Source organism: Ambystoma mexicanum, chromosome 3q, assembly GCF_040938575.1.
Source record: "Ambystoma mexicanum isolate Mex_15411 chromosome 3q, UKY_AmexF1_1, whole genome shotgun sequence".
Classification (NCBI taxonomy): Eukaryota; Metazoa; Chordata; class Amphibia; order Caudata; family Ambystomatidae; genus Ambystoma; species Ambystoma mexicanum.
Window position 1 is genome coordinate 1228417958 of NC_090926.1, and position 12929 is coordinate 1228430886.

The 12929-nt window shown below is 49.4% G+C and overlaps 1 protein-coding gene across 4 annotated transcripts in view; it reads right to left on the reverse strand.

Annotated features, from left to right (window-relative positions):
* RAB3D (RAB3D, member RAS oncogene family) overlaps positions 1-12929 on the reverse strand; it is a 518585-nt gene that overhangs the window by 267667 nt on the left and 237989 nt on the right. The window lies entirely within an intron of this gene.

Genomic DNA, 12929 nt, shown 5'->3' on the forward strand with positions numbered 1-12929 from the left:
AGCTAGAGAAAATGTTCTTGTGGTGGAGGAGGAAAAGGTGCCAAGCCAGCTCAAGCAGCAGCCTCTTTACCATCGGCCTCTGCAACAGCCGCCTCAAAACCACTTTGAGGTCTTGAATCAAAATTCACTTGTGGGGGCCGACTGTCTCAGCATTTAGAAGAATTGACGAGCCATTCGTTCGGATACTTGGGCTCTGGAAACCGTAGCCCATGGTTACTGCCTTCCTTTTATAAAAAGACCTCAAAACAATCCACCGGGGAGCCACTCTTTGATGGTTCCGGATCCGCTCCTTGTGCAGGAAGTTATAACCCTGCTAGAGAAAGCTGCTATAGAACCGGTACCAGTAGCGGAGAGGAACAAGGGATGGTACTCCCCATATTTTTTGATCTCCAAAAAGGACAGAGGACTGAGACCCATCTTGGACTTGAGATACTTGAACAAGTTCCTCGGGAAGGACAAATTAAAGATGGTCACACTTTCTCAGATCCCCTCCAGGCCCTCCAACTCCATGATTGGTTGGTGTCATTAGACCTTCAGGATGCTTATTTTCATGTGCCAATCCATCCCAAGCACAGAAAATACCTGAGGTTTGCAGTTGACAGTTCTCATTATCAGTTTCGAATTCTGCTTTTCGGGCTAACCTCCGCCCCGTGGGTTTTCACCAAGCTGATGGCAGTAGTGGCAGCGAATCTCAGGAGAGGGGGAGAGGGTCGGGTTCTCCGGCTACCCCTACCTGGACGATTGGCTGATCAGGACGCGTTCTCCCAAACAAGCCCTGGATCATCTCAGAGTCACCTGCCACTCCCTTCACAGATTGGGCTTCTCCCTCAATTACAAGAAGTCCAATATGACACCTTCCCAACAGCTCCAATACATCTGCGCTGTGTTAGATATGTCTTTGGGAAAGAGCTTGCCTCCCATAGTGAGGGCTCAAGACATTCTTCAGATGGTATCCAAATTTCAGAATGGCCAGAATCTTCCGGCCTTCGATTTCTTGAGGTTGCTCGGCCTCACGGCATCCTGCATTTTTCTGGTGCCAGAAGCCTGCCTGAGAATGAGATCCCTTAAATGGGCTCTAAGAACACAACGGTCCCAATTCTCAGGAAAGATGTGGGACAAACTTCAGATTCCAGCCAAGGTCTCACAGGATCTTCTGTGGTGGGCATTCAAGGCAAATATTCCGAATGGAGAACCCTTTTGGCAGCCATGGCCGGATATTACATTATTGACGGACGCCTCACTCCCGGCGTGGGGAGCACATGGTAACGATTTGACAGTCAGCGGTCGTTGGTCTCCATCGGAGCCCAAACTAAATATCAATCTTTTGGAGCGGAGGGCAATCAGACTAGCGCTGAAGGCCTTCCTGCCCCCTGTACAGGGAAAGAATGTCCAGATAATGACGGACAACACAGTGTCCATGTACTACCTCAACAAGAGATGAGGTGCACGGTCACTACCACTGTACAGAGAGGCAATGCAGCTCTGGTTCTGGGCAATTCAAGAAGGAATCTCACTATCAGCAGTTCATGTAGCCGGAGACGAGAGCACAGTGGCGGACACTCTGAGCAGGCAGAGCACAGTCTTCCACGAGTGGGAACTAGCAAGAAGTCCTTCAAGAGATCTTCACCCTTTGGGGAACCCCTCAAGTGGATCTGTTCGCAAACAGTGTCGACCGGAAGTGCGAACTGTATTGCTCAAGGGAATTTCCCCCAAGAGGAGCTCTAGGAGACGCGCTCGTGGTTGACTTGGAGTTTCCACTCTTGTACGCGTTTCCTCCAGTCACTGTCATTCCTCGCGTGATCAGGAGGTTGAGAAAGTTTGGGAAACACATGATCCTAATTGCACCGGATTGGGCCAGAAGGATGTGGTACCCAGACATTTCAGACCTGTCCATCTGTCCTCCGATACGTCTTCCCCAGAGAGAGGATCTTCTCTCACAAGAGGTGGGTTGGGTTCTCAATCCAAAGGTCAATATTCTCAACCTTCACACTTGGTTTCTGAAAGGTTGAGATATAAGGATTGGGATCTCCAAGATGACGGTATAGAGGTGTTGCTTTCGGCTAGAAGACAGGCAACAAACTCTTTGTACCGTTGCTGTTGGAACGAGTTTTGCAACTGGTGCAAGGAAAAGAATGTGGATCCTTTCCTGTGTAAAGCACTGGATGTATTGTCCTTTCTTCTATCCTTAGCCAATTTGGGGATCCAGACTGGTACCATTAAAGGCTATCTGGAGGTGCTATGCATTTTTAAGCGCTCGTCAGAGGAATGTTCTTATTTCAGAATCCCTTTAGTGACTCCGTTTCTAAAACGACTCATTAATGTGTATCCTCCAACTCCCTTCCAGGTTACCGGTTTGGGACAAATGTGTGTACCCTTTGCACCCCTGCACACGTGTCCTCTAAGGTTGTTAACCTTTAAAACCATTTCAGTGGTTGTTCTCACATCAGCACGAGTGAGCGAGTTGCAGGCACTGTCAGTAAAGCCACCCTTTACAGTCTTCTAGAAGGACAAGGTTGTCTTGAAGGTCAAACCTTCATTCTTACCGAAAATCATATCGGATTTTCATTTGAACTAGAAAATTGTCCTGTCTTCCTTCTAGCATCCATCTCACCCTGGTAGGGAGGAAGAAAGACTGACTTCATAGGTTAGATCCTAGAAGAGCATTAAGCTTTTACATTTCAAGAACATCCAAAATTTGGTTTGACGGTCAGTTGTTCATAGGGTATACGGGACACAAACTAGGTCAGGCTGTTACCAAACAGACCTTATTTAGGTGGATAATTTTGGCCATTTCTGAGTGCTACAGGTTTGCAGGGAAAGACCCTCCTGAAGGCTTGCAAGCTCATTCCACTAGGGGCATGGCCACATCTACAGCCCTGCAAAGGGGAGTTCCTATTGGGAATATTTGTGACGCTGCAATGTGGTAACAATACACACGTTCACAAAACATTATGTCCTGGATGCTTCCCATTCTCAAGATCTTGCTTTTGCAAGGCAGTACTTTGCTCTTCCCTGGAAAAGGTATAATATGTAGAATTCTACTCCCTCCTCCAATTATTAATATTGCTTTGGGAGTCTGTCAAAGATGAGGAATACGTTGGAGGACCCAATCCATTTGAAGAACAAGTTACTTACCCCTGGAAACGTTCTTTCGACTAGATGCTCCTCCAACGTATTCCTCATCGCCCTCCCATCCTACCCATCTGTAGAATTTACCATGCTATTACAGCTTCCACTCCACCAAGGTTAAGTACTCTCATGACTGTATTTGTGGGCATCTCTGCTGCATGAGGTGGAGGAAAAACAGAACTGAGGCCAACGGGCGCCACGTGTGTTATATATGATCTCCGATGATGTCACCCTCGATGGAGGCCTTCGAGGGACTTCAACTCGAGGCCATCGAAGCACAGCACCCTCTGCCGAAAAGGTTTTCCGAAGCAGTTGAAGCTGGTCACTACATGTCAAAGATGAGGAATACGTTGGCGGAACATCCAGTCGAAAGAACGTTACTATGGGTAAGTAACTTGTTCTTCTGAGCTGCAGTGAATGAGTTGCGATCCGTATGTTCTGCTGTTGTCCATTTTAAATTATGAAGACACGTTGCCTGCATGTGCCCCTGTCCACTAATATACCTAATATATTACCCTGCCCACACACACTCTCCCACATAAAGACCATTGTTTATCAGGGTCAAGAGAGTGCATTCCACCCCCCCCCCCCCCGGTCCCCCACCTCCGACTCCCCTGGAAATCTCCTGCTCGTTGGCTATTCTCTGCTCTGGTACAGAATCCCCCTCCCCCTTCTTAAAGTGCATTCTTGTCTGAGGATTTCGACCATCCGCACAGGGAGAGGGCGCTCAACTGGGCTTTTTTTTATTTTTTCATAAATGAATGATGGGAGACCAACCTCTGAGAAATGAGTGCAGCCATTCCGCACCCATTTCATCGGCTTCCCGAACCAAACACATAGTCACCTGTACTCTGGACAGACAGCCTACGGGCGCTGTCTTCCCCTGTCATATTCACATGGAATGTGACTGCCCTGAATACAGCAAAGCATTCCAAAAAGGGGGAAGGCACACCTTCCTCCAGCCATGAGCAGCCTAATTGAAATATCAAAGGCGCCATGGATCTGCATTCCTTTGTTCTCCGGCTGGTGGCAGTGCAAACTAATGAGAGATAATTGAGGAAAGCCTGCCCAGTGGGTTTGTTTGCCGGAGAGACAACATTAAGGTGGGACTAACACCCCTTTGGTGTGCAATGTGTCATCTTGAAGCTAGTTCTCAACCCTCTGTATGAACGGCAGTGAAATGCATGTGTGGGTCCACTATTTACCGTAGGCAAACCACTGCAGTGCTGACCCCTTTCAGAGGGGAGAAGTATGTGGTTTCGGGGAGACAGGAAGTCTGCTCCCAGAAATACTTCAAGGGAAAAACCTGCGCTTTAATCAAGAGTCACAGAGGGCTTAGTTAACCAGAGAGACACTTTGATCTAAAACAGACAGGGAGATGGGTGGGACTTAGGTATATGTTGTCACCCCCTTGTCTGCCCTGTTGCAGAGCACTCTGGTCCTGACCTCATGCATAACAGAAGATCGTTGGTGGGGACCCACAATTGGTTCATTAAGGTAAGATTAGCCTACACCAATCACTGGGCCCATGTGGCTCTAAAAGAGGGCTGCACCCCTCCCTTAGCAGATCATCTGAAGACTTTGCAAGGAGTAAGAAGGAAGACTCATTTGGACCTGAGCTGAAGGTACAGTCTACCTTACATCTTCCACCAGTGAAGGAAGGCCATCTCCCATGGAACAGAGGGAGATACTGGACTCAGAGGACCAGTCCAGCAGCTCCAGAATCGGTACCCAGCCGGCACACAGCATGCCATGCTAGCTTCCGACAGCAAGCTTCCTAGATGGGAAGTGCCGGAGAATCTCTGGACAAAGGACAAGGCTGTTGCCTGCTAACACCCCCCTGAGCTTTGGGCCATCTGCCTTGAAAGGACACAAGAGCCCTGAGAAGAAGCAAGGACGAGTGCCACACAAGCATCATCCAGCGTCCAAGGACAATTTTGAGGCAGTCGAGTCCTCGAAACGCATCCAGCTGCACCGCTGACTGTTGTCACGCTGCAGTCGCCAGAGCTGTCCGGGACGCCTCGACCAGCATGCTGTCCAGTCATTTGGTCGAAAGACAAATGGTCGAATTTTTTTTTTATTTATATATATATTTTTCAGGTTTTCGTTTAGGAAAAAAAAGGGTTTTTTAGCAAAAAAAGGGGGTTGGTGATGGACCCCCTCAAAAAAAAAAAAAAAAATGTGAAAATACAAAAAAACAAAAATTCGACCATTTGTCTTTCGACCAAATTGCGTCGACCATTTGTCCTGTCGACCATTTATTTTCGACCAAATGTGACCGGTAACCGACCAGCATTCCAGATCCGCCAACCAGCACAGAGACAACTATTCTTGGCCCGAACGCGCGATGGACAGCCCGCAGACGTCCGTCCAGCCTTGCTCGCCTCGCTTGCCGAACTGTTTGCAGCCTGGTTTGCAGCGGTCTCCCGCCACTAACTCTGTTTCACGGGCTGCAAAACGCCCTGGAACCGCTTTGTCGCTGATGAGCACCAGTGTGCTAGAACGGTTTGCTGTAGTAATAATAAAGTAGATATTTGTATAAAACCTTGACTGGACAGACCCTTTTATCATTGGGTAATAATTTTATTTTCGATGTGTTGCAACTAACCAACGATCCACGACCTTGCAGAGATAAGCCTGCCGTTCCATCCAAGTTACCCAAATTTGGACAAGGTCTTATAATTCACTTGTATTCCAATCTGTTTGGATTCCGTCTGGTTTCGGGTTGATGTATAGTTTAGAAACCGATATTCATCCCTGGACCATTGGTGCCCCGGAAGTTGATTTGTCACACTGCCCCCCTCCATTCATCTCGCGGCAGATCCCACCCCCTCCCATTCCTTCTCCTTCTCATATAAGCCTCTCAGATGCTACACCTGCAACCCTCCACCACCAGACCACCCTCAGTGATCAAAGCCCTCCATAAACATCCATGCTCTCCTACTATTGATCTGCCCCCCTTACTCTCAGTACCCCCCTGATCACAGCCACCTCCCACCCCCCGAACCCCCAGCCCATCTCTGGGCAGATGCAGGTGCTGCTGGAACAGAGCAGGGACTGGGCAGAGGGGAGCAGAGCTAACCTGTGTCCTTTCCACCCATGGAGCAGGGCGAACACAGGACAACTCAAAGGAAAACATAAGTTGGTTAAGAGGAGAGCAACAGATGTACATGTCTGATGCAGTTTCATCTGGCCGAGGCGAACGCTTAGGAGAGAAGTTTGCCTCAACCAGTAGAAACTGCAACAGCAAAATCAGTGGCAGCCGGCTGGAAGTCACTTACCTTGCCGTGGTTGTGGCTTCTTGTCGGGTGTGTCATCTTGGTGTTCGTCGCAGGCAGGGGGGCTTGGACTCCAGCCGCAGGTGAGTGAGGGAGACCAATATGGCGCACCCTTCTATTAGGGCTGGCCTGGCTGCCTGGGACTGCAACTTCCTCTTGCGAACCCTTAACAAGGGGTCGCGAGAGGAAGTTGCAGTTTGGGACCACTGTACTTCCTGAAGCGGTGACTGACAGAAACGCCAGCCATAGCGTTGCAGGCAAACTGGCACTCCTGCCAGTCACACAGTTGTCTTTGATCATGGTGGCAGCCGGTGGAAAAATGCTCCATTGCGGCTGGATAATGTTCCAGCGTGGCAAGGTGGGACTGGGGGCCACGGTCAGCCCCCCTTTCTGGAGCCCCTGCTAGCCCCAGCCCACTTAAAGCCCTGAGGGTGGTCAATGGTGAGGGATCATGGGAGTCGTAGTCCAAAACATATGGAGTACCCCATGCTAAGAACACCTGCTCGAGGACATGGTCGCCCCTCCCTACCCCAGACAGAGGGGTTCCAGGCCTAGCGGATTCAGTGATATTCCAATATAGCAAGAAAATTGCGGGGCCCTGGAGGATAGCGCTCAGGGACAACACACTTGTCTTGGAAACAAGACAATGCAGAGCAGCATGGTTTTGCTCCCCGGGCCAGCTCTTGCATCCCCCATACTGCGCTGGGAAGATAAGTAAGAGCCAGTATCTGCAGGTGTACTGGTAGTCCCAGTGTAGGCCTCGTCAGTGCAACTAATCCCCCGAGGTGACTCCGAGGCACAAGCGATCCCAGCATCGGCGAAACCGGCCGCAAAAACAAACAGGCCGCTTGTTTGCCAAGTGGGCAGGTTGGCGGACGCCCTTCCCACCTGTGAAGCGTGACAGCTCTGGGCGGGCGCGGCCGGGGCTTCAAGCAGCTGTGGAGAGCAGTGGTTACCGGGGACACACGGGGTGTCCGCCTGCCGCTCGCTGGGGCCAACCCCCGGCCACGGTGACAGAAAGAGGACAAACTAAGAAAATGCAGGCGCTCACCCTCACCACCCTCGCCCCTTACGGAACAGCACATGCCGCTGCTTAACGATAGGAGTTCAAAGCTTGATTTAAGCCGCAATATTCCAACATTGGACCATTCTATGCCTTTTAGAATGGGGCTTGAATGCAAAGAGACAAAGCTTCCCTGTGGCATATGCGATCAGAAGTGCACTGGGAACCAATAGGAAGAGCGTGTAAACCCGGAGACTAGGCAGGTCGGCCTAACAGGATGGACACGCACTCATGCCATCACAAACCCCTCCACGCAATTCTCCCCCTTGTGTCAGTGGCACTAACCCCAACTCTAGCTATGCAGACTACTAACCTGGCGCTCTGGGCAGTATAAACAACTACTTGCATACCATACCATGTTCTTGTGCTATAATGAACAGGTTACCCAACTAAAGGGTACTCAAAATAACAAGCTTGGTGGCTTAGAAAATCAAAGTACACACCCACACGCTTCCTCCACCCCTCCTGCCTTCCGAGTGTACCTGAGGGTTCCCCCAAATCTCATTGTCCTGACTGGAATTTACCAAATATTTTCTCCAGATCGCTGCTGCGTTCCCTGCAAATCTCCCACATATCTTCTCTAGATGGCTGCTGCGTTCCCTGCCAATCTCCCACATATCTTCTCTAGATGGCTGCTGCGTTCCCTGCAAATCTCCCACATATCTTCTCTAGATGGCTGCTGTGTTCCCTGCAAATCTCCCACATATCTTCTCTAGATGGCTGCTGTTTTCCATGCAAATCTCCCACATATCTCCTCTAGATCGCTGCTGCGTTCCCTGCAAATCTCCCACATATCTTCTCTAGATGGCTGCTGTTTTCCATGCAAATCTCCCACATATTTTCTCCAGATCGCTGCTGTTTTCCATGCAAATCTCCCACATATTTTCTCCAGATGGCTGCTGCGTTCCCTGCAAATCTCCCACATATCTTCTCTAGATGGCTGCTGTTTCCATGCAAATCTCCCACATATCTTCTCCAGATCGCTGCTGCGTTCCCTGCTTATCTCCCACATATCTTCTCTAGATGGCTGCTGCGTTCCCTGCAAATCTCCCACATATTTTCTCCAGATCGCTGCTGTTTTCCATGCAAATCTCCCACATATTTTCTCCAGATGGCTGCTGCTTTCCCTGCAAATCTCCCACATATCTTATCTAGATGGCTGCTGCGTTCCCTGCAAATCTCCCACATATCTTCTCTAGATCGCTGCTGCGTTCCCTGCAAATCTCCCACATATCTTCTCTAGTTGGCTGCTGTTTTCCATGCAAATCTCCCACATATTTTCTCCAGATCACTGCTGTTTTCCATGCAAATCTCCCACATATCTGCAAATCTCCCACATATTTCGTCTAGATCGCTGCTGCGTTCCCTGCAAATCTCCCACATGTTTTCTCCACATCGCTGCTGCAAATCTCCTCAGTGTTGCCTGCACATCTCCCCAATGTAGCCCGCAAATCTCTCCAATGTTGACAGCCAATCTCCCCAATGTTGCCAGCCAATCTCCCCAATGTTGCCAGCCAATCTCCCCAATGTTACCAGCTAATCTCCCAAATGTTGCCCGCCAATCTCCCAAATGTTGCCCGCCAATCTCCCCAATGTTGCCAGCCAATCTCCCCAATGTTACCAGCTAATCTCCCCAATGTTACCAGTAAATCTCCTGAATGTTACCAGCTAATCTCCCCAATGTTACCAGTAAATCTCCTGAATGTTACCAGCTAATCTCCCCAATGTTACCAGTAAATCTCCTGAATGTTACCAGCTAATCTCCCCAATGTTACCAGTAAATCTCCTGAATGTTACCAGCAAATCTCTGTTGACTATTTGAACACCTAGTCGTGCTGTTCTGTGCCCACTTATCACTTGAACAGTCTTCTTGGAGGGCTAAAAGGGAAGTTACCTGAGCAATGACGGCTTGATTAGCACTATAACCCGGAACACCTACAGAGCCGCAGACTGCATACCTTAGGCTACCTGTTACAGCGCGTGTGTTGACTAACTGGTGCTTCCTGTGCCGCATCCGCCAGACTTCTAGGATATGTTACACACCAACCAGAAGTGATTTTAGCCAGGATGGTAAAACCAACTTCAATGTGTTTGAGGCATCTGATCCGAAACTTGTATCCAGAGGGAAATGCTGTCAGAAAGCATGCGGCCTGCATCGGAGGCCTGTGTGGTGGGTGGGCCACAGGTGACCTTCACAGCACGGGCACTGTCGGAACACTGCACGCTTCACACTACCCAACAGGATGAAGCGGCCTGGCAAGGGCGTCCTCTGAAAGAGGGGCTGTCCAGAAAACATATCGGGGTCCATGCATGCAAAGAGGCGGGTCGGGGACGGCGCACAGGCTTCCATTGCAGTTCTAGGAATGCATATACCCCAGGCGGTGCCAGTACCGGCCACCACCACTTCCCTGCATCTGCATTAAGCACACTGAAGCCGCCGCGCCACTGCACGGCTCCTGGGCAGCGCCAGCCGGAGTGCTGCTGTAAAAGGGACACGTGCTGGGGAAGGGAAGGGAACGGAAGGAGTGCCAGCGGGGTGGGAGTGGTGTGTAACCGAGCACAATGACGGGGCAAGTTTCTGCCACATCACCCTTATCTCAGCCCTGCAGGAAACGTTCTGTGCGTGTTGTTATGCTGGGACCAGTCACCAGTAGTCAGCCCCTGCCAGGCAGTTTAACCGGCAACCACTGTGAAATGACACCCCCCTTCCCCATTAAAGACAACACTTGCAATATCCATCAAGTGTAACCCGAGTAACTGACCTCCCCTAGACAACCTAACCAACCAGACCTCACCCCGAGCATCGCGGGACGGCATCTCACACCAGAGCCTTCCGCTCCCCCAGGCGCATGCGGGGGCAGGCCATGCATTCCTAAGTTGCTTTGAATTCTGGGACTTTTAGTTTTCCTCATTTTCAAAGACAAAACAAAAAACGAGAAGTCCAAGAATGTGAAAAAAACAGGACTAGGTGGCCTTCTCGCGCATGGCCACAAGAAACTGTACAGCTCTGCTCATATCAGGCCTGGTCACGAAAGTCGTTGTTGACGGATCATGGGAGTTGTAGGCCAACACACCTGAAGAGCCTCAGTCTGCCTACTCCTGTCGCAGACTGCAGACATCACTGACAGTGGGCAATAACGCTGAGTGGTCAAAGTGAGTGGAAATGGTTGGGAGTGGACTTTCATTACTTTTATTTTTTACTGTTGACAGTTCCACTACTTTTTGGAACCATTTTCACTGTTCCGGAACTGTTCTTTGTGAAATTAAAGTACATGTTTGCACTACCAGCCTATAGCAGTTACAGCTAAACTGAAATCGGTTTCAACCCAATTGGCTGGCAAGTAGTCTGGCTGCAACCCTTGACAAATGCGTTGCACGTTGCTTCCCGCCCGGGTCACAGTTCCACTACTTGGTTTGGGACACTTCTACCACTCCATATTGCTAGCATAAGAGGAAGTCTCTTACGAGACATCACCTACAGCGCACATTAACTTAGAACCAGAGTAGGATGACGTTTTCCAAACTCCAATTAACTTATAACAAAGCAAAATGACCTTCATTCCACTTAGAACCATTACCCTCCACGCATAAGATCTTACAATCAGCGTGAGATGACCGATTCTATACCAGGAGACATCCCTCTTAGCTTGCTTGAACACAGAGAACAGGAAATAAGATCTTGTATATATAATTACTTGATCAGGACTGGTGCCTTTGTAGCGCGGGAACTCTGAGGCAGCGGAGAGAGTACACACAATGCAAGCGCTGTTATGTTACATGGAATGTATTATTCCTGCCATTCACCCGTCAAGGTGTCTTGGCTCCGGCCTGGAACACACAGAGACTTAGCACGAGGAAGTTTACATTGTCTCAAGTGTGGGGAAAAGCCATGCTTCAGCGGCTCGGAGGAACGTCAAATTTCCACAATGAACCGAATATGTTCCGGTAGAGAGCTCGATCATTAAGCGGCAAGAAAGGAGAAGGGCACGGCCACCCCAGCGTAAGAGTCTTCGTTCTGGGAACGCAGAGGAGGTGGGAGTCGCAGAAGCAAATGTTCCAAGAATATTGGCACAGAACTAACTTACTGGAGAAGAGTCCCGGGCCTATGCCATGTAGACCGTGACGAATCGTGGATCGGACACTTATCAACCGGTACCCAGAGAAGGATTCAGAGAGCAGGGTAAATATGGCCCCAGGGTGCCAACCTCAGGCTGCCATGTTGGACTTCTTTTCAGCTCATTCACGGCCCATTTCGGAAGGCCCATGGAGACTCTGTTGGTGTAGTGCAGGTGGGATGATTTGAATGCATTAGCAGACATGACCTGAGGGTAAACTAGATATTTCAAAACGCCCCTAAGACTTCATAGTTAATAGACGCTCAATTTAGAACACTTTGACATCTACTTTTGCAATGGGAGGTCAAGGGCTAGAAGAGTCCATGCGTGTTTAGCCTGACACATTGACCTATTGTCAAGAGCCCAATGGTCCGAACCAGAGATCTGGTTTCAAATTGTCCACAGCGAACACAATCTCAATCTTCATTGGATTAAACTGCAATTGATTACTAGGCAATCAAGCAGCAACCTCAGTGAGATAGGTCTGAATGTCACCTCTGACACTTTTTCTGTGCCAAGTGGGCGTATAAAACAGGAGGCCAAACGAAGGAGTAGGTTTGACCAGCGGGCGCATCCACTGATTGAGAAGAGGTGACCGGGCCAGAGCGCTAAGGCAGTCCATCATTTAGAGCGCTCCGTTAAGACGAGAGCGAAGAAGGAGGGATCTGACTGGGGTCTATTCTGTGTAAAAATTGCAACAAGACGGGAGTTTCTCCTATTCCAACATGGTAGAGTCGTCCCAGGAGATTCCGATGGCCAACAGTTTCAAAACAGCAGTAAGGTCCACAATGAATAGTGTGTCGACAACCTGACTATTCATTAGTCTACGGAGGCCATCATTTTTCTCACCCGGGACTGACTCCATTCATCCAACCAAGTAAGCAAGAGGAGCAGTAGTCCTGAACGCCCCCAGGAAAGCAGGAACCATCTTCTCCAGTAGGTTTTGTAGCAAATGGTACCCAAGATCAAGACTAGACATTGGGGGAGAGGCTGCTTATGGAACGGGTTTGTTCAAAAGCAGTAGCAATGCTGTCAGCTTCATAGAGTTAGGAAAGAGTGCAGATGGGTTAAGGACTGTAGAACTCTAGAAGGGAATGAGTCATTTGGGAAACCAGGGTCATTACCAGTCTCAAAAAGTGAGGCACGCTGCTCGGAGAACAGCAGGTAAAAACAGGTTCATACTTCTGAAGAGATAGTTAGGCTGTCAGCTGACCCAGCAACATTCGGGGCACGTAACAGTGTCTGTGCCACAATGTTACTTCTAAAGAACGGGCAAACGTATGGTTGGCATATAGAGGCTTGAAAAACCCCTTCCACTTGAAATGTGAAAGTAGAATAAGTCAT